This window comes from Bombus vosnesenskii, unplaced genomic scaffold (genome assembly GCF_011952255.1).
Source record: "Bombus vosnesenskii isolate JDL3184/JDL3185 unplaced genomic scaffold, Bvos_JDL3184-5_v1.1 scf7180000013264, whole genome shotgun sequence".
Classification (NCBI taxonomy): Eukaryota; Metazoa; Arthropoda; class Insecta; order Hymenoptera; family Apidae; genus Bombus; species Bombus vosnesenskii.
In genome coordinates, this window is record NW_022882924.1 from 7,442,504 (window position 1) to 7,468,754 (window position 26,251).

A 26,251-nucleotide genomic window follows, 5' to 3' on the forward strand; every position below is an offset into this window, starting at 1 on the left:
GATCAGCATACACTATACTTGTAATTATACCTGTACTTATTTCAATATATTTTTCTATTGCAAATTCATCCACTCGTTCCTCTATCAGTCAGCCTCAAGAATGTATAATTAATGCATGTATGGTTGCAAATAAGTTTAGTGTAAATTACGAACGTTCGAGTTTCATTTCGTGTTTTCTTATACATAATTTATCTTCCGTTGCATACGAAAGCATATGACTACATGGGAAGAAAACTATGTACATGCAAAGAACACGATAAGTCAAGGAAGCAATTTGAATGTGCACTAGGTTGCTAGTTAATCCTGTGTTATTATAAATTAAATTATGCGTGAATTGTAAACAGTTCATTCCATATATGGAAACGTTATTAACTTACAATTTTCAAAATTTTGACAGCAAATTTATTTTCTATCTACAATATTTAATGAGTAGCATTAGGAGAAGCGATTAAGGTTTAAGACGGTAGCGGGTTTTAAAAGCCAGATTTCCTCAAGATTGACGCAATAAAGAGAAACAAGCTGCTTCATTTTAAACAGCAGCATCGACTGTGCTCGCGTTTTAATGTGTCTCTAGAAAGATACATACCGTGTTTATTTCAAGGAGCGTGAAACAGTACAAAGCAAGATTGCATTGTGAGTTACTGAATTCAGACGAAACCTTAAATATTTTCTTAAGAAAGTTAGAGTCTTTCACGCGTGAAAATTGGATACCCCGACATTCTGAAGGAAACAAAATCGTTCTCTTCTCATTCTGAGTAATTTTATATGCAATGAAAATCTTTCAATGCGTCTTTCAGTAACGATAGGAATTCTTATGTTTGTGACATGCGTTCTTAATCGAATTAAAGTCTTAATTGAATAATAAAGTGAACACTTGGTATGCTATTACCTGTTTCGACCAGTACACAGTAAGAAGCATTAAAAGCAACAAAGCATGAAATAAAAACACGGCGGAAGGGTAATTTTATGCGAAGCCGGATTATGTTAAACTAATCCGTCGCAATGTAATCAAAGGGAAGCGAGATAAAAGAAACGCGCAATTCGTCCGACTAGGGTTGATGCGATTCGCTAATTTTACGCAATGAGAAGCTCGTATATTTCGTTCTCATCCTGTGTAATAAATGAAGGCTTCGAGCCAGCTATGTCACAAATTAGAATGGACTGACTAAAGACCCATAATTATCACTTATCATCGTAGGTTGTTAATTCTCACTGTGAGATAACGATTTTTATATGAAATCCCAACGAAGCTAATTAATTTGTACACGATGTATTCATTTTTTTTTCGTTTATTTATCCACTTTTTTCTTCGAACACGTTTGTATTAAAAAAAAGATGCTTGTGATTCTTATTGATATAATTTCGCACAAAGGAATATTTTTGGATGTTTAATGATATACAAATTTACAGAAGAAAAAGAAAGAAAGAAAAAATTAGAAGGGTTCACTTTTGATCCATCTTAGTACATCTTTAATATACACGATTTTATATTTTCCAGTAAAAAAGATAGACCATGATACACATGATACATATTTATTACATTCACACCTTTGTAATAACAATGTCTTGTTTGTATTTTTATTTATATACTGTACATTATTGCTTTATAAATTCTTTCTATTGTTTCTAATAAAAAAAAAATTGAAGGTATTCTTTGATACTTGAAATAGTCGCTGATGCATTATTATGCATATGCATAAAAACGCTTTCTTTTACGGAAGTTAATCTAAAATACCGAGAACCTAAGAAATGAAATAATAGTGAAACTTATGTTTATTCATCTTGTGCTCCCAGGCGTCCTATAATGAACATCTAAATATAAAAATATACATATTTATCCCATACACCGCTACGTGACGCGTGATCTTACTTTGTCTAAGCTGAAAATATTTTTAATGTGCATACAGACGAGGCTATATGACAAAATACTTCCATTTTATTATTACTGTGTATTTTTTGTTTATCGATTATGTTGTATGAAACGACAGATAGTTTGAAGATTTGTTCCTTCAACATAGAAAGTTTTAGTAAGTCTACGTAAATGTACGTAAGATCATCGTCAAACGCATACGACATACTAACAAATTCTCTGGAATAAAAGGTGTAGTAACAATACGAAATTTTTACTTATTAATTGTATGCATTCTGTGTATCTTTGAATAATCAAATTTCGCATAAATACAAGACGATCCGTAATTCGTTGATATTTCTAATTATTAATAATATCTCTCTACTTCTATTTTTCCAGTTTTCACAGGGGTAACAAATATTTTCACTATCACACACAAAAGACTATTAATTGAGACTCCGCTCAACTACTATAAAACGTGAAAACTTTAATTAACTGCCAGAAATAAAGAAATACCACATAACTAGATTTTAACAAACACGCGGGAGAAAAGAAGAAATTGCACTTGTCCGAGTGAACGGGCGACCAGCTGCCGATACAATCTTCATTCGTGGAATATCGAAAGTATTAGACAGTCAAAGGATAGAAACGGGCCACTGTAGATGTTTCAAAGGCTTTTCTTCTCCTATTGAGAAATCGTTCGGTTGAAATCGACGATGCAGAAAGTAGTCAGCGCGCGTCCTATTCGCGTGGCTGTTTCGCGACCTGCCAACCGTTCCGTCGCCAATATCGATAGACTATTTCCTGTGTAGCTTTTCTACCGGAGATATCACGCCGAATGAATCCGTGTCATCATCGAAATACAATAAACATCGGCTTACCGCACTTCTAATGTCAATAAGGGAAATTCGCACGACACACCCCCGAGTCAACGAGACTCTCAAGTCAAATAGCTTCACTGAACAAGCTTCGAGTGTGCCAGTCTAATTACTACATTTGATCCAGACTCGGTCCGCATGATAATGGTAATTGTAATTAGAAAGTTGTAATTGTCGACTGCTTTGACGAAATTGTTGCCTACGAATGTACGGAGCATATGGGATTGTTCATTGAAACGAATTGTTTTATTTCAAATGTTTGTAGATTCGTCCTTTTGTCGTGTAATATTTAAGAACGAGTCTGTGTATCATCTCAGTTATACATATTAAAATTGAAATTGATTTAGTTAAATTTTTTAGTTAAAATACAATTTGATATCGGAAATTGTTTTTAAACCTTCTTTTTCTATCAGATATATTGAAACTAAATTTTTTACAAGGCTTTAAATTTACAACAGAACACTCTGATTCTGTTACATTTTATTATTCTAGCATTCGAATAATACAACATCTAAGCAAATATAGATAGACTTGTATTTAAAAAAACCTGTATTAAATCTTTACTATTCTTTTTGCGTTCTCTCTTCTCTGCTGTATGTTGTGTAGAATTGTAAAAATTGTTCAGCGAAATGAATACAGCGGATTAAATAAATGATAGGAATTGCAACGTCTCGAAATAAAATACGTGGTCGAATAAATTTGCAATAGGGTAGCTAGTAATTTGCGATTTGCACCCTCCACTTTGTGTCGTTGCCACGAACGCCGTTGCACCATATAATCCAACCAGTACACGTACAACAACTTATGTAGTTCCATTGTACGTCATCTTAATTGGTCACCTCAACTGTTCTCTGTTCACTCGTCGAATCTCGCTTTCGCCTACTCGAATTTGGATTCATACGCTGTACACGACTTATGTGTACTCTGAACAGAATATAATGTAGTTCTGTACTAAATATTCTACTTTACTCAACCTGACACAGCTCTCGTATAAGCTATTACGAGTTTCCTTTTACGAGCTGACTTTAAACACTGGCGACAAATATTATTGTAATAAATTGATATTGCTAAACAATTTTCCCAAATGATAGAATATTTCGAAGATGACATTAATTTGCATGTTAAAATTGTTCGCTTGTTTGTAATACTTTTTTATTTGGAAAAGCAGTTTATTGTCATGTAACTGCAATATATGTATGTAAAACACACAAACAAACGAGAAACCAATTATTTTCAAAACGTCACGAATTATTTATTTTATTCGTTATATAACGCGTGTTATAATATAGAAAAAGCAATAGCTACAAATGATCAAATCAAACAGCACGAGAAGATAATAAAATAAAATATAGTTTATTCGTGAGTGTTCCAGTTATTCGTACATGCGTAGGACCCTTTCGCTCAATTGAACTAACACTATTAGCGATATTTTATACGCCGAAAATTCCAGCGTATAAGTTGCTAATGTTAATAAATTTTCTTGCATAGTAGTAGCGATTTTGTCAAAGAAACAAGTGAAATTTTATAAGTCGATTTTACGAATTAAAACATGAATTTTTTCCACGTTTTGATGTCTAGAATCAACGTTATAAATACTCTGGAACACCCTATAGATATTGTTGAATGGTAGTAGAAATATAGAAGAAAATTTGTCAGCTTATTCATTGCATTGTACGCAGATATCAATGTATTTCCAACGTAGAACTAAATTGTTTGCAATTTAAAAAATAAATTTTTGTGCATGAACCTTTCTCATTCCTTTGATGCTTAGAATAACATCGTGTGTAAATATCGCCCGCTAATAATTAATTATATAAATAATTAAAAAATAAAGTCTCTTAAAGAGAAATAATATCCTCGAGTTTTCATTGCAACAATTTCATTTATATCAATGAACAAAGTTAACAAAATCATCACCCCTAATTGAAGCTTTATTTCATTGAAATATTTCAAATGTAACTTTCGAGTACCAGCGTAACAATTAACTTCTGTTATTAATTAATTGCATATTATAAACTTTGAAGACGTTTATTTCTGTTAGCATCGTTCCCGTCAACGTTTATATAGCATTAGGCCCTGTTTTCCAAAAATAAATCTTCCACTCAAAAAATATTGCCACTGTATTAAATATAGCCACTATAAATCTTCGAAATCGTTTGACGCGTCTATCGGGCTAGTAGCAGCGATGATTAAACGCTTGCCGATTCTTCCAATTGAATCATAACCAATTTTCGCCATTTCCTCGAATAGATTTTCGCCAGCAGAAGCGAACGACATGCTGCAGTTGTACGCGTGCCCGGTCAAAAATGTTTGTTCTCCCAAAACAGTGACGATCGAACTTCTATATGGCCCGAGTGAAACATTACCGACATCGTCGCTACGTAGAAATATATACGGTTTCTGTGGGAGCATTAGAGCTAGTAAACTACCCGCAACGAGCAATAACTTTCCTCGACCACGCGTAATGGCCATAAAAACCGGCGCTGTTCCACCACGAATGAGATTTGCAAAATAATTCGCATGGATCTTAACCGCTAAAAGCTACAATGTTCTCGGCTATCGTTCTTCGTAAAGTTTTGTCACGATGTGCCAAAAACTGTACTCAGAACGCGGGATACTTTTGTAGCGTGTGAAATAAACAGACATATGTAGACGTATGACGTATGTATGTATGAAGGCTTGGCACGATGTTCTTGAAGGCGAACGAAGATTAATTATTGCATAAAATTATTTATCATGTACGAAATCCACGAAGGGAGTACACAACGGATGGCAGGACGTTCTTAAATTTGAATGAAGATTAATTATTGTATAATCACTTACACATTTCTGCTCATACGTATCAGAACACGTAACACAGCTCATACGTAACATGTGATTTAGTTTTACAGACAAAAGATTAATTGGTCAGAGTTTTGTTCTGGTACAAGATGAGAATTTTAAGTACGTGTGACTCAAATACGTAATCTCAATCTTCTGATCCAAATCTCATTAAAAAGTTTGATATGAGTTATATACTGTGTAAGGCAGAAGGAGTAATATCATCGGCAAGAGGAGATTCTATATGGAAAAATAAATAAAAAGTATGATATGAAATTTTTCCGTTCGTTCGAATAAGAAGATTCTGTGAAGTATAACTATTTCGTAAAGATTTTTTAGTGATAATTTCAGAATCCTCGAGCTGAAAAAAAAGTTATATTCGATGTTTACTATTCTGAAAATTTGACAACACAGTTTGTAGGATAGTTTTCACCGATTCAGATCTGTCTGTAAAAGCTATAATAAACGCATTTTAACCTTTGCTAGAGAAATAACATGAAATCTTATTGCAAACGTGCTTCTGTTTCAAATTGCGATTTTTTAAATAAAATTTTTATCTAAATGAAAAGATATTAAATTTTTTGCTCAACAATATAATTATACGCGAAAGGAAGTCAAATGAAGATAAAAGGGAGTTCATAGTCGTTCTTTTTTTCTCTAGAAACAGATGTAATCAAGAAAAAGAAGGAGAAAATTATTTCACCACAACCTTCTCCTTTTACATTTCTCTAAACTAAAAAAAAAAAAAAAAAATACATACACACAATGCTTTGTTACTTAAAACTCTTATATTTTATTTGTATCTTTCGATATAACAATGCATGTCGTAGAAATACTCAACCTTTTTACTGTATCAATTAATCGATTCTTAATATCGTATACTTTATGACATGTAGAATGTTTCAGAAAGTTGGGATCAAATAACTTAAAAAATGACAGTAAACACTGTTCATTTATCATTAGTTTCACATATATAACACGTTCTGATCAGTAAAGTATTACCTACCTATGTCTGTACCATATGTTCAATATGACTCCCATTCATTTCAACACAACCTTCGTCGCGCTTCCTCATAGAACCATTATTAAAATATGATGTGAGAGTAAACTGAGGAATAATTCTACGCGCACATGGACGCTGTGATACAATAATAAAATGACAAAGTACATTCTTTTGTCACTGTTACTGAATGATATTGGTATTATGCTTGATTTAACGATTTACTTGACAATTGGTATATAGACGCACGCAATAAAGCGTGTTATGCGGTTACAACTCATACTTGAAAACCTATTACAACTTCGAAACTGGTGATATTCAGACGTTTATTAAAATCTTTTTTTTTATTGTTTTTATGAATACTGCATGCTGTTGAAGATTGAGCCCAACTTTTTCGAACAACTTGTATAACTACTTTGTTATAATCAGTATATATATATTGTTATTTTATGTATATGAACTGTTTCGATTTTCTTCTCTGGAGATAGCGTCGAATCTTAAATTATCGATATTAGGCTGCAATTGTTTAAAGATGCGTAAATTGAATTTTCGTTTTTACTTAAGTATTCATTTCGCATGTAATATCCACGTATATACATATAATAACTGCATCTAGTATAAAATGAACTAATATTATTCACGATCGTGATTGTTTTATTTATTTCGCACATAATTTTTATCGATTTTATAAATCAGCATATTTTTCATTAATAAGATTGTAAAATTTCGAACTATCCTTCCATATTCAATCAAAAAATGAGAGAACCAAAAAGTAAAAGAAACATATGTAATTTTTACGTCTGCTACCTCCTGGTACCTTTATTTTAATTAGTATGCACGGTTTTGAGCAACAAATATACGCTACGTGCAAATACATACATAATATATATCATGTACAATTTACCTGAGTATCTTCTTTTCTTCTTATTTAAATACAAAATTCGATGTCGATACGAATTTCTAGTGTCCGATCTCTGGTCCCGTTCTTCTAACATATTATCGTTGGTGATAATTAATCGTTCTAACTAATATACTATATTCGGCGAGAAATTTAATTAGAATTATTCCCGTTAACAAAATCCCGTGGAGAACCAAGTACATGATCCGAACGAATTTGATATTGAAACTTTATGATTTATGCATTCCAGAGAATTTAATATCCGAGTTCCCCAGCGTTTCGTAAATTGATTTCGTTCACCTGTGCCCGTATTTTCCAAGAAATTGACGCTGTCGAAACTGTTAATAATAAACTATTACTAGGCGAATAATTATCGATAGTAAAGCGATTTCGGACTATGTAAACGAGGAATTTAACGCGAGGAAATGTAATATGTAGTTGTGATTTGTAATATTCCCGATGCCTACAGGCATCATAAATTAGCATTCACGGCATTAAGTAATATTAGTATCCTGCTATGTACGTCCATTTAGCAATTTCTAATAGATTAGAGATACGGAAACGAGCAAAGTCTGTTGAAAAGATATATGTATTTTGATATTTTGCAATTCATCATATAAAGCGAGGTAACGTATGTCGAAATTTTCTTATTTAGAATACCTTACTTTCTCCTTCTAAACAACACTAATCATTCCTCGTTTAGCGTGCCCGGTAGAAAAATTTCGTTCTTGTTTCTTGTTGCCCGCTTTATGTCGCCTAGCAGTCGCTCTAGTTTTTTTCCTCATTTTTATTGCTAATTACGAACGAGCTGTTTCAGGATTTGGGTCATCCACTCAACTTCTGCTTGTTAGGGCAGAGAGGAAGATGCACCATCGGATTCTGCCAGAATTCATCCATTTCCTTCTACTATTTTGCATTTCTCCGTCACATGTACACTGCACTGTATTAAATTAAAATTATTTGCATATTTTATATTTAGGAACTGCCATGTGTCTTAAGATTGATGAAATTGTTTACTGAATATCAACGTAGCATTAGACAAAATGAATATTCAACAGATTATTCGTCTTCGAGCGATAGCACGAATATTTGATTTTCTTTAGGATATCTTTTCATCGCATTCGACTAAATATGGCAATAAAGATATTGCCTGCATGGCAATGAAATATTGTATATAGTTTTATAGCAATAAAACGAGAACTTTTAAATCATGTGATATCATAATCGTCCCTTGGCAAATACGAAGACGGTACCGATCGAAACAAATTCAAGATAGCCTAAAAGAATTAGAAAAATAAAGATATTTTAAGAAAGGACTAAAGATTCTGACGCAATATCTCATGATAAAATAGACGATATTTCACGAAATTCGATTGAATCTACCTTCGATTTGCCAGCTTCATCTTTCTAACATCCTCCGAAATATCTCTCGCGTGACCCTATCCTGTCCATTATGTTGAAATTGTTACAAATTCTTTCAAACGGCGAACAACCTCTCGCTGAAACCCTTTTCATCGAGAAGATTATTTGGCCCCATAAAAAGCAACCCGGGATTGTGAGGGTTAAGCCGCGTTTTCAAGGGCTGAAAGCAGCAGCCACGGTGGCACAGGTGCTCGTTACCGAGACTCGAACGCACCTTCCGGTTTTATTCCAAGGGATTCCGTGGGTGGGCAATTCAACTTTACGACCACCTGGTGCGAACTTCAAGAATATGCGATATAGCCGTACCTACCACCTACTTTTCGATTAAATGCCTGAAAGAACGACCTTTTCAGTCTTTACGGGACCAATAACATCGCAACGCATGGATATTAGAAGGTCCTGATTATTCCAACACAAGTAAAATCATCGAAGTTCAGCGAATAAGATTACTTTCTGCAAAATATTTCATGTACGATATAGTTTCAGTAAGTCGTTCGAAGAAGTTTACGTCTTCAACAATGTTGGTCCAATTTTGGATTAGCATTTTTGTTATCTTTATGATTGAGAATTTTCTACAAGTTTTATCTTCACGTTCTTTTTCTTCTATTATATTTCAATTCATAAAACGTCATACTTTTATTGAAAAATGTAATCGAGTTGGTTAGTGCTATAATCTTCAACGTGTTTCGCAATATCGATCAATCTATTCGTGTTGCAAGTTCTTCGCGTTGATACATGACTGTTCAAATATTTTTATGCCTTTTGCAATGTACATGGTCGTAATTAATAAATATCTTTTTCCAATTTGTTTCAAACCAATAGAATTATGATACTGATGTCGTATCGCTACACTATTTATATTATATTTCAAATATTTTCATATAACATTAAAAGTATGTTACTGAAATTTTCCATGAAAGTGTTGCAATATTTTCATGATACTTGAATTATATTGTTTTCGCCTACTATAGTTAAGACGTCGCGTTGTTTCGATTTCGACGATATGAGAATACTGTATAAATACTACTACTAAATTTAAATTGAATCATGTGCTTGCACTTACACGGTCTCCATATAATAGAACGTTTGAAGAACAGAGTGTTCGAATAGTAAGGTACACATTCTGATAATAGGTGTTCAGATAGGAGAGGTTGTACGATATTCCCATTTTAAAAGATATTACCACGATAAATTTGAATTGAAGTGTTCACATATTCAAGGTCCTAAAAAGCGCTTGCATAGGAAGATGTACTAAACCTATTTCCTGATTATATGATTGATGATGATATGATATATGATTCCTAAACTCAAAGTTTGGCAAATTCATCCAGTTCATGCGATTATAATATCACATTATGCTCTGGTTCTATGCAACTTTTGAACGTAATTTAATACGCTATTACGGTCTGTGAATTATATCAATTAGTAGTTGCAGAGTGGTACCCGTGAGCTGATCATTATCCAGTTAATGATCAATAATGTAAAGATTAATCGCCAGATACATTTATTAACGCCATTCATCAAAAATACGTAATTAACGAAATACATTAGATTATTATAAATCATTTAGTAATCAAACAATGGAGACATTTACAATACATATGGTTATATATCAAAGTTCCATGTAAATGAAAGTTCTCGACGTTGTTATACAAATTGGAATAAAATTTAAAGATCTTGTAATTGTACTAAGAAATTACAAATGAAAAAACCAACGACGATTTTACTTCTTATCGTAATAAAATTAACAAGCAACTTTGAAATTCAGATTCGTTGTTTAAAAGCATTGCATTACTATCGTCTAGATATCATAAAGAATACAAAAACTTATGCTTATTATAAACTATACATAGTAAGATACACAATATTTTTTTTATACCTTTTTTCATTGAATTTCATAATAGTCGTATTTCGTAAATCAGATATTTGTATACTTTCAACTTGTTTTATTCCATCTTTACAAGCTTCATTTCCTTTCTTCGTAAACTGATATTTTCAATCGAAACCGTACCTTTCTCAGCAAGCACAACGATTTCATCTCACAACTTCGATCAATTCTGTACTTTATGTTCACTTGCTACTAGCGGAATAGACACAAGACTAGTCGTAAACCCAATGTCAAGCGGTAGCAACTTTCAAATATCGACACTTCTTGAAACGGAACAACTTACTGACGTGTACAGCACCTTACAGGGTTTATGGTCACCATTTCACGAACATACATTCTCTAATATATCTAATAGAAAAAGATTTGGAAGCATGTACCTAATTTTAAAAAAAAGGGCATACAATAACCAATAATCTATCAGTATTTTTTAAAAAAGCTTTTTTAATTTTAAAAAAGCATAAAGAAATCTTGGTATAAGTGCACAGATCTCATGAGGAAGAATTTTGAGTTTTATGTAACTTAATTGAATTATATTCGGAAAATTCGATAATTTAAATAACGTGTGACATGATTAGTGCCGGCAATCGAAATTCTACTTCTAAATGGTAATATATTTACATTGTTCGTGTAAAACATTACCTTTCATCGTGAAGTGTTCCTCGTCCACTTTTGTACAACTTTTCCACAACAGGTTCATAAAAATTCTCAAGATTACGTTCGGTTTCTGTTTCGTCCACGTGTGTATCTACGTACATTGTTCGTCTCCATGTGTTTATGTTTGTTTCACAGAACGAAAATGAAAAAGTACGAAAGCGTATATGATAAAGATTTCACACATAGTATTGTCACAGGTGTTTCCGATGCGGTTTAGCAAATGGTTGAATTATTGACCGACTGAATAGAAACGAAAGAGATTCGCTTGGTATACTTGCCGAAGTTCTAAAGTGACTGGATGCCTGTTTCAAGAGAGCACGTAACAGACATTATCGTTTGGCAAATCCTCACAAGTCACGTATTCTCTACGACCAGTTGATAACGTAGCAGACAAAATTCTAACGGCAATTCGATTTCAATGACGCTTTGTACCACATTCGTATTCACGCAGTATAAATCTATGAACGCTGCTGTATTTCGCGTATTTTGTCGAGGCTGTACATTGTAGACGTAAATGTGCGTTACCAGATGTGGACTATCTATCGACAGATTTAAGAGATTATTTTTAGGACGTTTGAAGCGTAGCAGTAATGAAATCAGGTAAACGTATGATATCTTTCGATCGTATAAATGAAAATATAAATCTATCTTTATTCGTGTCACGTATTTGGATATGTATCCTAAATAGATCTTGTCATTTTTTATTTAGAGCTCAGTTTATAAATATTTCTCAAATATCAGTTGCATATGTAATATATTATCTTGTATAGATAAAAAATAATTTATGTTATAAAAGTTTCTATACAATTGATTTATATTTATACGATTTATAATTTTATCTAAAAATTGAATATTTTCCAATACGCGTTATATTCGAATCATTTCGCTCATAAACTTGTTGATCATTCGATCATTGCTTATTTTTATTTCAAATCGTCTGTAAGACATTTGTCTACATTTTCAATTAATTTCGGTTACTGTAATAATGATATGTAATTTCACCATTGCATAGCAAATTTTATTCACAAAGATGGCCTTTAGAGGTAGTATCGTTGCAATTTTGTTATACTTTTTGTTTTAAGTTGTATCATTAGGTAATATTACCACAAGGGCACGTAACTTATATTATCATTTGCTAAATAGACAGAAGTCACGTATTTTCTGGTTATATAATGAGAATAGATAATGCAGTAGAAAAGTCAGAAATATAACGACCATTTTAATTCTTATCATTTTTATAACAATGCTTAAAGGACATTAATCCTTTGGATTTTTGCGCATTATACATATAATAATTGTAGGAGTTAAAAAATATATAGTGATCTAAATATTTTCGAGAATTATTAACAAAAAATATACAAACGATTTTATCTTGAGTTCTGTGAATCATAAGAATAATATAAATTTCGCGGATTTTATTTTTACATAAAGTTCAGGATTAAAAAATATTGTTTTACCCGATAAATGAATTTTTGTATTTTGTATTTGGAATTGTAACTACTGTTGAATATTACCTATATATCGACAAATGGCATAGCTAAAAAGTTCTCTATATCTTTTATTGCCAAACTTTTAATGTTGTAAAGTCAGCTAACAACCATTATGGTTATGCTATGAAATAACAATAACTGTTAAAAGTTAGTTTAAGTTTCTGAATGAGCTAGCTGCTATTGACACCAAGAGTATAATTCTCTAATAATACTTAATCTCAAACAGTATCTTAGAACATTTACTACAGCAATAATCTTATCTTTTAAATGAGATACCTGATGTACATCTGAATTAGACATTATATTAAATAAAATATCGAAATTGGGTACACTAAAAATTAGATACGCTAGTAATTAACTACTCTTTTAGTTTTGATATATACAATATACAAATACGCATATGTATATAATCAATCTTAAGACGAATAAGTTAGGTGATTCTTCTGAAAAAGAAGATCCAAAAAATGCCTACTCATAACGTAGCCTAAAAATATGTACAATGTATAGCCGGTTTTTTGTGTACACTATTAGTTTGCTAATTATTGAAAATTTCAAAATTTATGGCAATATAATATTCACTTGTTAATATTTATTTGTTTATCGAAGAATATCTATCTTTTGTAAAAATATATGTTTATTAAAAATATTTGTGAAAATCTGTTATTTGCGTCTGCCTGTACATATTTGACCTTCTAAGAAAGTTCCTTCCAATATGCTAAAGCAGTTTCTCAAGATATCAGACCGACTCTTAACTTAGCACTCTTCTTTGTCTGTTACGAGTTAAAGCTGAATCGCAACATTCTTACGAGTTTAGAATCCTTGGCATTCTATGAACAAAAGGAAAATGCTAAATCGAATTCAGCGTTAAATGTATTTTATGTATCTTTTGCTATTATACTATTGATGAACATTGAAAATAATGACGAAGTATGAAGATCTTATTGGCCGAATAGATTACAGTGTATCATACTTAAATTATAATCATTATTCCATTACAATAATGAAATCCAGCAAAATAGTCAGTATAAAACAATTCAGATAATTCAGATAATTTTGTTTATTTTCTCAAACAGTTGCGTTTCAACAGAAATTGTTTCGCTTTATAGTAGTTGAATATGATAATTTTCAAGCAAATTTTATTTTATCTGTTCCATAGAAAACAGATTGATTTTATTGAATGAAAATTATAAAAAAACATATGTTATTCTATATATAATAACGATACTATTCTAAATATGTATACCATTCTGTAATCATAATGTTTAAAATAATACTTTCCATTAAATTAAATTCAGATATTATTTGAGAATCATTTGCTCGATAATTGAACAGAAAAATATTAGCTTGTTATTAGAGACACGTATATTTCTCAAAATAGAGACAATAAAACGGCGTTGTTATCAAGATCACTGCCGAAGCAATTCAATTTTTATTAAAAAAAAATCCATAGTTAACGTTTTGAATAAATAGCTCGATAATTAAATCAAGTATAGCATTTCTGATAACGCGTATTATTTACTGACCTTTTGTTGTCGCTGATAGTACAACAGATTTACTAGATTTCAAAAGCAATTCAATATTCATGTTAATGTATCGTATCAAAACACAGCTTGATAGATTGACGATTATATATTTATAAAATAAATGAAATATAGATTGACCAAAATATTGAATCTTTTTTAATCTTATACAATTTTACTATATAATTTATATATACAATTTACTATATAATAGCTTCTATAATTTTCTTGTTATTCATTAGTATTAAAATAAAAAAATACAATTTTTCACAGCTATCTTTATAACAAAAACAGTTTAAGCACTATATGTAAATTTAGTGGCAACTGATACTCTCTAGAGTAACAGGGCTTACGTATCTCGATTAATAGCAGCAAGTAGTATAGGTAAGTAACTATACGGACGTGAATACCAGTTTCGAGTTCAAGTAGCACGGACTATAATATTGATTAAAGTACTTTTCATTTCTATGTAATACTTGCGATAGAAGTAAGTTATATGCTTCGAATGAAATTATCTCTCGTTTATATAAATATACAATAATTGTTTAGTTTCGACTATTTTAAGGTACACTATGTCTTCGACAGACACGATTATTCAAATAGATCATTTACAGTCACATACAGATGAATGCAAATTTTGTGACGTGAAAAGAAGTCAGGCGACTATCTTAAAAATGTACTAAAAGATTCCCATGAATATGAAATATAGTTGGAACATGCTGTGCGAACCGCGATAACGTTATGGAAGTTGCATCTATATACACATAAACGACTGATCTCTGCCAACCAATAGAAATAAATAAATATATATATATACACATGCATATTGCACGATTTCGGTGCAAATATTCAGCGACGTTATCTAAATAGACTGATATAGGTTTCGTATCATTCCTCGTTTCCTGAACGAAATTTTTTATTTCAAAAGTAAATACCCGATATCTTCCACGTGATTGTATTTCAATGCAATACACCTTTAATATCGGATTGATCGAAATTTGTTTTTAATTTTCTCCTATTTATTATTATTCCTTTGATCTTCACTTTGCCCTGTACGATATTTACCTAATAATAAACATAGAGGATCATTAATGTCTGATTTTGATAAAAGAAATTTTGTTTAATATTAACATATTTTTAAATATCTTCAAAATAAAACATCAGAATATTTTTATACTGTATGTCATAAAATTTCAAAATTTCTAAATAATAGCTTAACACTTACGCAATGATAATAAAATCAATTAATACTTAGATTAATATTAAAATAATATTAAAATAATATTAGGATATTGGACGTCGGAAAACAGTGAAAAAACGCTTTAGAAATCGCTATCTCACGTACGAACAGTGTATCAAAACGGATATTTTTCAAAACTTTAACATCATCTACGCTGTCTCGAGATTAGTTCAATCGTGTTCCAAGATTTATTGCAAACCTAAGATCGTAAACATCGTGACTGCAGCTGGAGGATCCGGGTTGAGTATAATTTACGATTGAAGTAGTGGAACAAAATGACATAAAGCTTCAAAGTCGTTTTAGGAATGATGATCTTATATTACGGTAATGAGTGTGTCTCGAAGACTGCTACACCTCTAAAAATAGGCAATATGAAAATAAAATGAAAAGAATGAAATAAAATAAATGGGATAAAATAAAAATAAAAATAGAAATAGTTTTACGTTATATATTTAAAAAAAAAAGATAACGTGTCTTTGCAGTTTGAGAACTTGATATATAAGTAAATACGAATAAACGAGACAAATAGATATGGATAGAAGACAAATTTTCGTGCTATTGGTATGAAATATTTGTCGAGTGTTTTAGGATATTAAATGTTATTGGAAAAGTAATATACTACTCTAAAAGCACGTGACGGCAAGGCTAAAAAGATGGAATTTTAAGAAACTAGAATATTGGGAAGCTGGAAAATCACACTGTTGAAAAATAGTAGTAAAAGGAAAGAATTGGAGTGCCAAAATGAGCATATCGATGGAACAAAGAAAGACAAAAACTAGAAATCGGGAAACTAAAAAATTGGAATATCGATGAAGTAGAAGTCTATAGGATAGTAAAAAGAGCAGAAAATTAGAAAGCTAAGAACTCAAGAATCGGGACAGCAAGGTTCAATTAGCTAAATAATTAGCTCCTATCGCTTCATACATTTTAAACGAATTTGAATATTCTCTTCTCACTTATAATTTAGAAAGAAATGATTCTTTAATTCGATATATAAAATTACTCTGGATTTATATATTGTGTCATAACGTTATTAACCAAACAATAAGCTACTTATATTTTAATTTTTGGAGCAGAAATTGACTGATATAAAATTAATATAAAAATAAAAAGATCTTTAATCGATATAAGTGTCAATTAAGCATTTGATTGGAACGGAATAACATTCTCGAAATCAAACACAAGAGAAGCTGAATAATTCCTTCGTTTCGTAAAGAAATTGTGTTGTCAAGAAAATTGCAGGACAAACGTACTGAAAACACAGAAAAACCGTGTTCGTAGTTTCTTTCCAAACGACCAAAAAGGTAGAGTGGGATTCGCGCGTCAATCAAACAAACTTGTAGCACTGTCGTGTCTAGCAATCGTATGGAATTGCGAACGTTTCGATCTATTCCGGAAATTCAAAGGGTGCGTTAAAATTTCCGACATCTCAAAATCTCATTGCACATGCTATTTGCCTTTTTCAAAAACGATCTGCGAGTACACATATATGTGTTTGGAGCATCTAAAAGTCATCGGTCAAATAAGCTTTAAAAAGATGGAACGCTAAAATAATTTTTTTAAATAAAACCAAACGATATGGAAATGTAAAAATATTCAATAAAGTATACAACAAAGGACTAAAAGTAGAAAACATATAATAAAAGATATATATAAAAGCATCCTTTAATTGGAAAAATTTAATTCATAACAAGATACAAAACAACGTATTAATTCTAATTTAATTTCGTGTAGATTATAATTTCGTAGTTGTTATTGAAATATTTCGTGCATAAATTCGAGAAAACTTGTCTCTTGAAAAACAATTACCAATGTAGAAATATCTCGCCGAGGCAGCGAACTTAAGAGTATGATTTTGTCTTGCACTTCTTTTATAAAACTTTTCCTAGTCTCATAATTTATATGTTTTGTAATAGCTGAAGATTTTCCTGGTAAAACGCATATAATTTGCTAATTAGTTCTCATATTCGTTACTTGGTTTAATGTTAACGTTATGCATCGAGTTAATTTCTCCGTAATTTCTGCAATATTTTTGCAGCTTATATGAGTACTTAAATCTCTCCCTACTTCTTAAGCGTTTTGAATAAAAGATGAATGTCAAGTGACTCGTGTTACAGTAATTATATCTAACTTGTTCTAAAGTTATAAAATATGCGCAGTGCAAAGGATATAACTAAAATTGCCTACAGCGAACATATGAAAGCACGTAAGTTTGAATTCAAAAGCATCTCCACATTTGGTACTATCTACGTTCGAAAAAAGTTAGTTCTATTTAATATCAGGAGCTGTTTTCGATGTTATTGTTATAATATCACTATATGAAGTAATTATTTAAAAAACTAATAAAATTGGACAAGTGAAATTAAATATTTTATCGTTGTTCAAAATCAGATGAAAGTTATTGTTTGCAGTGATCACAAATAACACTGCAATGTTATCGTAGAACGATATTATCAAAACGAAAATTCACGTGCAGTGAAACTTCACTCATGATACCTTTTAAGGATTAAAATAGAATCATGTGTGTTTCTGTTAACATCAATAAAAATATACCACCTTTTCATAATCTGCAACAGCGCCTTACATTTAAGTATAAAATAAAAATATCCAAGAAGTGCAGGCAATCGTATTGAAAGCGTTGCATAGCTTCTAACGAAAACGCTGGCGAATCATTGGGAAAAACATTAAGAAGTACTCAGACATACCGCTAGGAATATTTCTGCCGTTTCATCATCATCCTATCGATTCACGAAAGTATCAACTTTCGAATTCTCCTTGACCCAAACTGCAGAACCAACAAATATCGTAAAAATTTTGTGCCAAAATTTGTTACTTCTCCAGTAAACACCTCTACGTCTTGTACGTTGCCGCATGGTTTGCTAGTCTCGTTCGACTTCTTTCCCGTTTGCAAATAAAGAAAAGTTTGATCGGCATCCTTGAAATATTTCACCTACAGTTCGAATCCGATATTAATATCATCGTATTTGACCAGCTGCTCTCTTTTTTTAGTTTCTTCAACTTCGTAAATATTTCTTTGGTGTTTATCTTCACTTTGGTAAAGCTCGGTAACTGTCTGGTCGAGAGAGAAGGAAATAAATTATACGTAGTAAATGTAAAATGGTAATATTGTATTGTATCGTACGTTATAAGTTACTAAACTGCTATATTGTATCATATTATCGGTTGCATTATTAATAATAAATAATACAGTAGTAATAGTAGATAGCAGTTTGGATTGTATGTAACTTAATTTTAAGAAATGGCTGATCGTAAACAAATTTTATCGTATATGCTAAAAGTACGTACATCTACGCTTAATGCGTACGAGAACGAACGTTGTAATGGGAACGTAGTAGTAAAATGGAGCGCTTTAAAACGCACTCTGTCGTGACATTTCACGAGACAAAGCTGAATCAAATTTGAGCTGTCCTGGTCAAAATCGTTTCCCGGTTGATATTTTCACACGTCTGTTCCTTTGTACCGACATGATGCAATTTTGTGCAACATAGACCACAAACTTTTCTTGACAGTGTCAGTAGAATTTGGCCACGTGATACTGCCCAGTACTCCTTTTATCGAAACTCGGATACTAATTTCGAATTAAGTGAACAAAATTGAAAACCTATCTATCTTTTTCCGCAATTTCTCTTCCTCCGAACAAATTAGAATTTTTCTTTCAAAAAATGTCGATGCAACACAGCTAAACTAAACTAAAATACTAGTACATGTATACAAATATGATACTGACATCTTATCAAAGATATAGTCAATACGGAAATATAGAGGACGTCTCGTTTATGTTAGTTTCGCGTCTATGAAATATTGTGCCATGGCAGCGTTAGCTGAAAATAACCGAACATTGTGATTTATGACTTTTTCGCTCAAGATCATCTTTTTGCGTTTTCTGGAGCATCAATAGCTTTCTAAGTGGGACTACCTATATACATTTTTTTATATGTCAATCGATGGGTTTTTTTATAGAGAATAAAAATCGATGCGTTTTCTCTTTCATGGAGAAAAAATTGACTCATAAAAATATATAGCTTATAAATATATAGTCTCACCAAAAAACAATATAGATAGCTATACGGCACTGTAACATGTGAAAAAATTTCAATCCAGATTTAATAAATATTCAAGCACATAACTATTACTTTGCACGTGTATGAAGAGAAAGAATTTAATATTTCTCTAAAGAATTGGAAAGCCGGAATACAATTATAAATTGGAATACGATTATGTTTTAATTGAATCGTAAACTTGCTTAATGTTGGAGAATTACAAGAGAGTGTAGCGGAAGTAATTTCTTCGAGCTATCGTTCCTATTTTTACCGAGACATGAATTTAACAGGATAGGTCTTGCAAGATAATATCGTCACTTTCTCAGGCAAAATTATACTTGGATTGCAGCCAAATTAAACTTGGCGGGTCTCCATGAGCCCTAGAAATGATAACGGTCTATCTATGTCTATCTAGGAAAAAATATTTATGCTTAGTCGATAGTCTGTTACAGATTGATGGAAAAAAGGATAGGCTATACTCTTCAGTTCGTTCACGGATGCTCCACAGATGTAGTATAGAGATATCACTACCATTATCACGATTAAATTTAGGTTGTTTATTAATATTTATATAATTTATACAATTTTCATAATGTTGTTTGGTTATTAATAATATTCTTAAAATATATGATATTATATATTATATATATATATTATATATATATTGTATATATTATATATTATTATATATAGATATATAATAATAATATTCTTAAAATTACACGGCAAAATTTTAAAACTCAGATTAATTCCATTCAGTCATTTTGTTGCGTCGTAAAATATTAATATTTTACACGCGATTAACGTTTCTAGTGAATCATTCAGACGAACACGATGAATTTCTTGCTTAATCGTTCTTCCTGGTGAATTCACTTTCAATGATTTTTGAACGGTACTTAACTGTTACTTCACAAACCGAGATTTCTCGTGTCCAAGCAAATTGATAAATGTAGATTTTTCGCATACAAGCAGGTAAGGAACTCTTAGCTCCCTCCCTGAAAAAGATTTGAAGGATAGGCAACTTGAAGCATCTCGATTTAGAAGGTTTGAAGGTGATATACGAATTTTTTCATATTTTTTCGCAGACTCTTATCTAGTGAAGAACGTGTCGAACGTAGACGATCTTCGATTATGGTTCGTGCTAACTGCAAACACGTTTACGGAGTAAGGATTAATTGCCTTGATAATAACACAGATATTTAATTAATATTTTTACATTATTAGATTATATTGTCAATGACGAGAGTTTTCTCGATTATCGTTAAACGTCATAGAACTCTTTGCGCTGCTTAAGAAGAATAGACACAGCTGGGGACAAAATCAAGAAGTTAATTGTGAAGTTAAATAGAGTTTCGAGCGGTATATATCCTTTCATAGGTATATTACAAAGACAATAATCGAAATATTATACAGGAAATAATCCTGCTTTTAACAGAACAAATGCGAATTCAGAATGTTGTTAGCACAGTAAGAGAATATTGTACATCATCTCTATTGCATATTGTTAGTACTACAAAGGCTTTACAATATGCATTGTTTCGTACATAAATTGCTGCAACTCTATAAATACGTTACTAAGGTTCTATTACACGTGTTTTAATATCGTTCTTCTCGCAATTTCAATATAATTCAATCTATTCGATATAACACATTTTTTAAATGGCCTCAAACATACTCGTATGTTGCTAATTCAATTTATTATTCGCATAAACTTGTGCAGTCTGGCAATTACTAAATTGGATTAGAAATTCGGTTGGAAATTCGAAGTAAGATTAATGGACCCATTCCGTTTCAATAGTAACTTTAATATTGCTAATTAGAGAATTTTGAAGATTGCCCTGGAAAGTGGCGCTGGAATTATATCGCAATTGACTCGTAGTTAATCTAAAAGATGTGGAAAGATTATATTTCGAGCACTTTTTTTCAATAACTCATAATTGTCCGATATGAAAGAAATGAAATTGGTGCGCCATATTTTTAGGCATCTAAAATCACGTAACTTCGACTATTATTTCAAGCGATGAAATAAACTCTGTTATATAGAAATAGTCATCGATTACTGAAGCATTTATTGCTCATAAATTTCCCCTAATTACTCCCTAACTAACCCCTAATTACTTTAAAACGTATATACGTTTGCTTTCGATCTTATTTTACGATAACACGTGGCAAAAGATCAATAAATCGTTTGCATGGAACGTTTTCAAAAATTATTCTTAGAAAGCGCAGTATATAAGAAAAACAGATACATATTTCGTTTATAGTTGTTTTCAATTTTGCTGCAATCTTCTCATTTTCCTAATAGGCTACATAAAAGCACAGTGTAATCTGCTATAATATACCGGAATACATTTTTAAAGTAAAGTAATAACACACTTATTTCATCGAAAGCTAATCAAATCCCGCGAGGAAAGTTGCTGAATGCAATTTAAAGTTTAAGTGTAAGACGGGAACGTAAAAGTGCAAACGCGTTGTCTAGTGCCTCGACTTCTTATGAAAGTTCTTAGGGTGTTCTGTAAATTATGAACTGCATACATCTGGATTCGACATCGCCAGCATTCTTTATGTTCTTTCATTCGCAAGCGCCTCGTAAGTTTCTGTGCGGACAAAAGTCATTTTGATTTCACTCGCACGAAAGTTTTCTATCGAATTTCAAGATACACTGAATTCAAGAAGAATGTGATGTTTACCCCTTGCCTTCGGTACGAAACGTCAGAATACTATCGTTAGAAATGTAGGAAAACAGGAGAATATGTAAAATATTGTTGAAAAATTTCTATATTTCTCGAAATATTTGGATGAAATTCTCACAGTGAACAACAGCTTAACAACTTTAATATGTTCGCTGCGTAACATCTCATAGATACGAGTTTGTATGTAGTTTCGCTATGTACATGCGATGGCTGACATACCTGTGGACGTAAATTAAAAAATAAATTTTTAGCCAAAAAGATAAGTTTAGAAAAACTGTTTTTATAATAATTCGTTAAAAAATACATACGTTTTGAAAATCTTACGATATTAATTAATTTGAAAAATTAATTTTTAGGATACAGTTAGGTAACAGCAGGCTGACAATTAAAATCTGACTAGCAGTGAATGGATTAAAAATCGTATACAGGGTGCGGCCGAATAACGTGCACAAATACGCACGAGGTGATTCCTCATGAAAAAATAAGAACAAAATATGGAGTAAAATTTTTTCATTTAATAAGACTTAGTTTACGAGAAAATAGAGTATGAAACAATTTTATTCTACGTTTTTTACATATCTTTACACGTAAAACAATCTACTGTCGTTTGCTGTTTAATATTTCCCAGTCCGGAATTAGCTATGTTCAAGTATACTTGATAAATTTTCAAACTCGATTTTCTCGAAAACTAAACCTTAAACGAAACAATCTTATTCTATATTTTATTTTTATTTTTTTATCAGGAATCACCTCGTGCCTGCCTGTATATGTTATTCGATCGCACCCTGTATATTTCGAAATAAATACTTATCAACAGAAATGTATGAATTTGAAGTTCGTAACGTCTACAAGATTGAGAAAAGCTTGGTTAAACGAAGTTAAGAAAAAGCTTAGGAAAAATCAAATTTTCTTAAAGAGAATGAAAGAAGATTATGCCTGCACTATTAATAGTCTCAAAGATAAAACTTGATTTATGTTATCAAGACGCGCCACCGAATATTAGTAACTTGCGTCGATCACTATCTCTAATCATTAATCATCTATTACTGATAAGCTACAGATTATCAGTTTTGTGGGATATTTTCTATTTGATTCTTTTAACCTGCACAGTTTTGTTCAGTTGTGAGGATCTCTATCTCTATATATAGTTGTACCGAGGATGTAGGTATTCCCCAGGAGCTTCTTTTTCTTCAAAAATTAAATGTTTTATGCAAAATCAAAAATCTATATTATTCTCAAAACTAATGGCGAAGCGGATATCTCACGTCGTGGATTATCGAAAATTTGCATCGTGCAAGGCTTGAAAAATTCAAAACGTTAGGCATTTCGATAACGCAGCACCACTTAGTGCGGTCTGTATAATTCACGAGTTATTTGGTATACAATTTAGGTGGAATACCCTACATAAATAAAATAAGACATCTTATGCATCGAATTATACTTAATTTTACATGTAAAGGTGGTTCTACTTGTTAATCTATCTTGCCAACTCGAATCAATACTTATAAATATGTATGGAATGATTGCATTTCATTGGACTCCATTATTTCACAATTCTTTATCGGAAATTCATGAAATTTGACAAATTGATCTTCCCTGTTTCGGTTTAATGGAATTATTTCAACGAAAATAATTTGATTAAATTTTATTGTTATTATCTATGCCATCAACGAGACAAAAATGCTGTAAGGCTAACAATACTAACAATATTAATGATATTCTTTCAGATGATACCAACCATGAAAAAACGTTAAATAACTATAGCACAGTATTTCTCTGCCGTCACGGACTTTCTTTCGAAAAACAAAAACATCGCGTTTAACTCCGTGCAAACCGCGACAATATGACGAATCATTGAAGATATATGGAAGGCATAGATTGTGACAAATTTCCAAATGGCCACGCTCAACCGAGACCATTCGATGATCATTCATGCCACGATCAGCTCTCGTCCCGTATAGTCCAAGACATTTGACATTTGTCTGAAATGGAACAAAATCAAAGTAAGAAACCGCTGGGATCGCGCGCTCCGTCAAATAAAAGGACAGACTCCGAAAACCGAGTCGTGGAGTAATATTTCACAGACTCGACAGCGGAGTTTCGCCACTGCCTGAAGGGTGCTCTAGCCGTTTAATTATTTCTTGCCGGACTATTTCGCGGAACAGTTCTCGCCGTGGCAACAGAAGTGCTATTGTCCTTAAGATTTTAAGTCTTTAACTCGATGGACCAAACGATTTCAATGATTTAAAGAGGTTTAAACGATTCACTGTCAGAGAAGGATCAACCTTTTGCCATACGAGGTTTATATTAGCTTCGCATTCGCTTACGCTTACGTAACTGAGTATTCACTGCTTTCACGTTGCGTCTGGTAAAAGATGTATTAATGGGTATATCAACACTTTAACGAGCAATGTAACCCTTGGCGACAGTTTGTTTTGTAATACTTATGACGACAGAATTATTAACCAAACTACGGTAATGATAAATACAGTAGTTGGAGAAAATATCGCCACATCGTTGCATTTATCGTAACATTTATATAGTGATTAATTAGGTCCAATATTAAATATCGTATTATTTTCGTATCACTGTCATAATTTCATGCTACGAAAATGAGATATAGAACTTGATAAGAAAACGCAACAACGAAAATAATGGTAAGCGCTGATACCTTCTGTAACTATTGTAAATTGATGTCCCCATAAGAAAGTAATTATTAATTCATCGTTAATTCGAACACTTTGATGTTATTTTTAAATAATATTATCACAAATCGGCCAGTGTCTAGATACTGGTAAACGTTAAAATATACTAACCATATTACTATGGTTAAATAATAATTCTTTTGTTAATTCACTGAATAATTGGTTTGATTTTTGCATTTTACATACATTCTACCGTGAAACTAATTTGAATAACATCAATTCGTCTATGTTCATTTTATACACTTATGAATTAATAATTTACCATTTATATGCTTGTATTAATATAATAATATAACACAGTTTTATCATATTTATTTTATATATCAATATAATTCTGTTTGTCTTATAAATCAAGTTCTAATTGCCACGTCGAAAAGAATTTTTGCCAAAGGAACAGGCCATTTTTCAGGATAATTAGTCTTTATTATATTTGGACCTTAATTCGCACTTTGACTGTGACTCGGTATAGTAAACTAAAAATTTAAACAAAGAGCAGATAAATAAATCATATTACTTAAATTCACTTGCACAAAAGAGAAAGTAGGAAACGATAACAATAATACGATGATAATAGTGTGAGAAAGTTGCTGCATGCAAACATGTGCCAAGAATTGGTCTAGATCGTATTTCAACGTAAAATTATGATTCCTCCGTTTCCGCATGATTAAGGGAATTATTTTCGCGCGTTACTCCATTCCTTTGTATTCAAGATTTCTAGAAGCTACACGTTTCATCTGTAACCCATATATTTTCAAAATTGGTCTCCTGAATAAGCCATACTTTGCGAAATAATACTGTAGATATCAGAACGATTTATACAGTATATTTGGAAGTACAGATTCATTTAGATATCGTAGAATTTGGTAATTGTGAATAACGAAAGTAATACATTTTGTCGAATAAATATGTCTTCAATCTCGTTTTATTTTTCAACAGCAATGGTTTAAATATGTAAATTTTATGTGCAAATTGCCACGCACCGACGACCGTGCACGCGTCGTTTCAGTTTTCAGATATAAATTCCACATTATGCGTTATAAAAATTGTGCCGTTTTATTTCAGCGCATCTATATATCTGTGGCTTAACAGTAATTAATACTGTTAGTTATTATTATTAAACTGCAAATTTGTGT

At 31.6% G+C, this 26,251-nt stretch overlaps 1 protein-coding gene across 4 annotated transcripts in view; it reads right to left on the reverse strand.

The window, feature by feature from the left end:
• LOC117237407 (tyramine receptor 1-like) overlaps positions 1-26,251 on the reverse strand; it is a 100,360-nt gene that overhangs the window by 60,692 nt on the left and 13,417 nt on the right. For 2 of the 4 annotated variants that reach the window (XM_033501374.1, XM_033501346.1), the window contains exon 1: positions 11,395-11,698. The exons of the other annotated variants lie outside the window; for them this stretch is intronic. The gene's annotated coding sequence lies outside the window, so the exon portion shown is untranslated. Of the gene's footprint in view, positions 1-11,394; positions 11,699-26,251 lie in introns of those variants that run through there. 4 annotated transcript variants of the gene reach the window in all.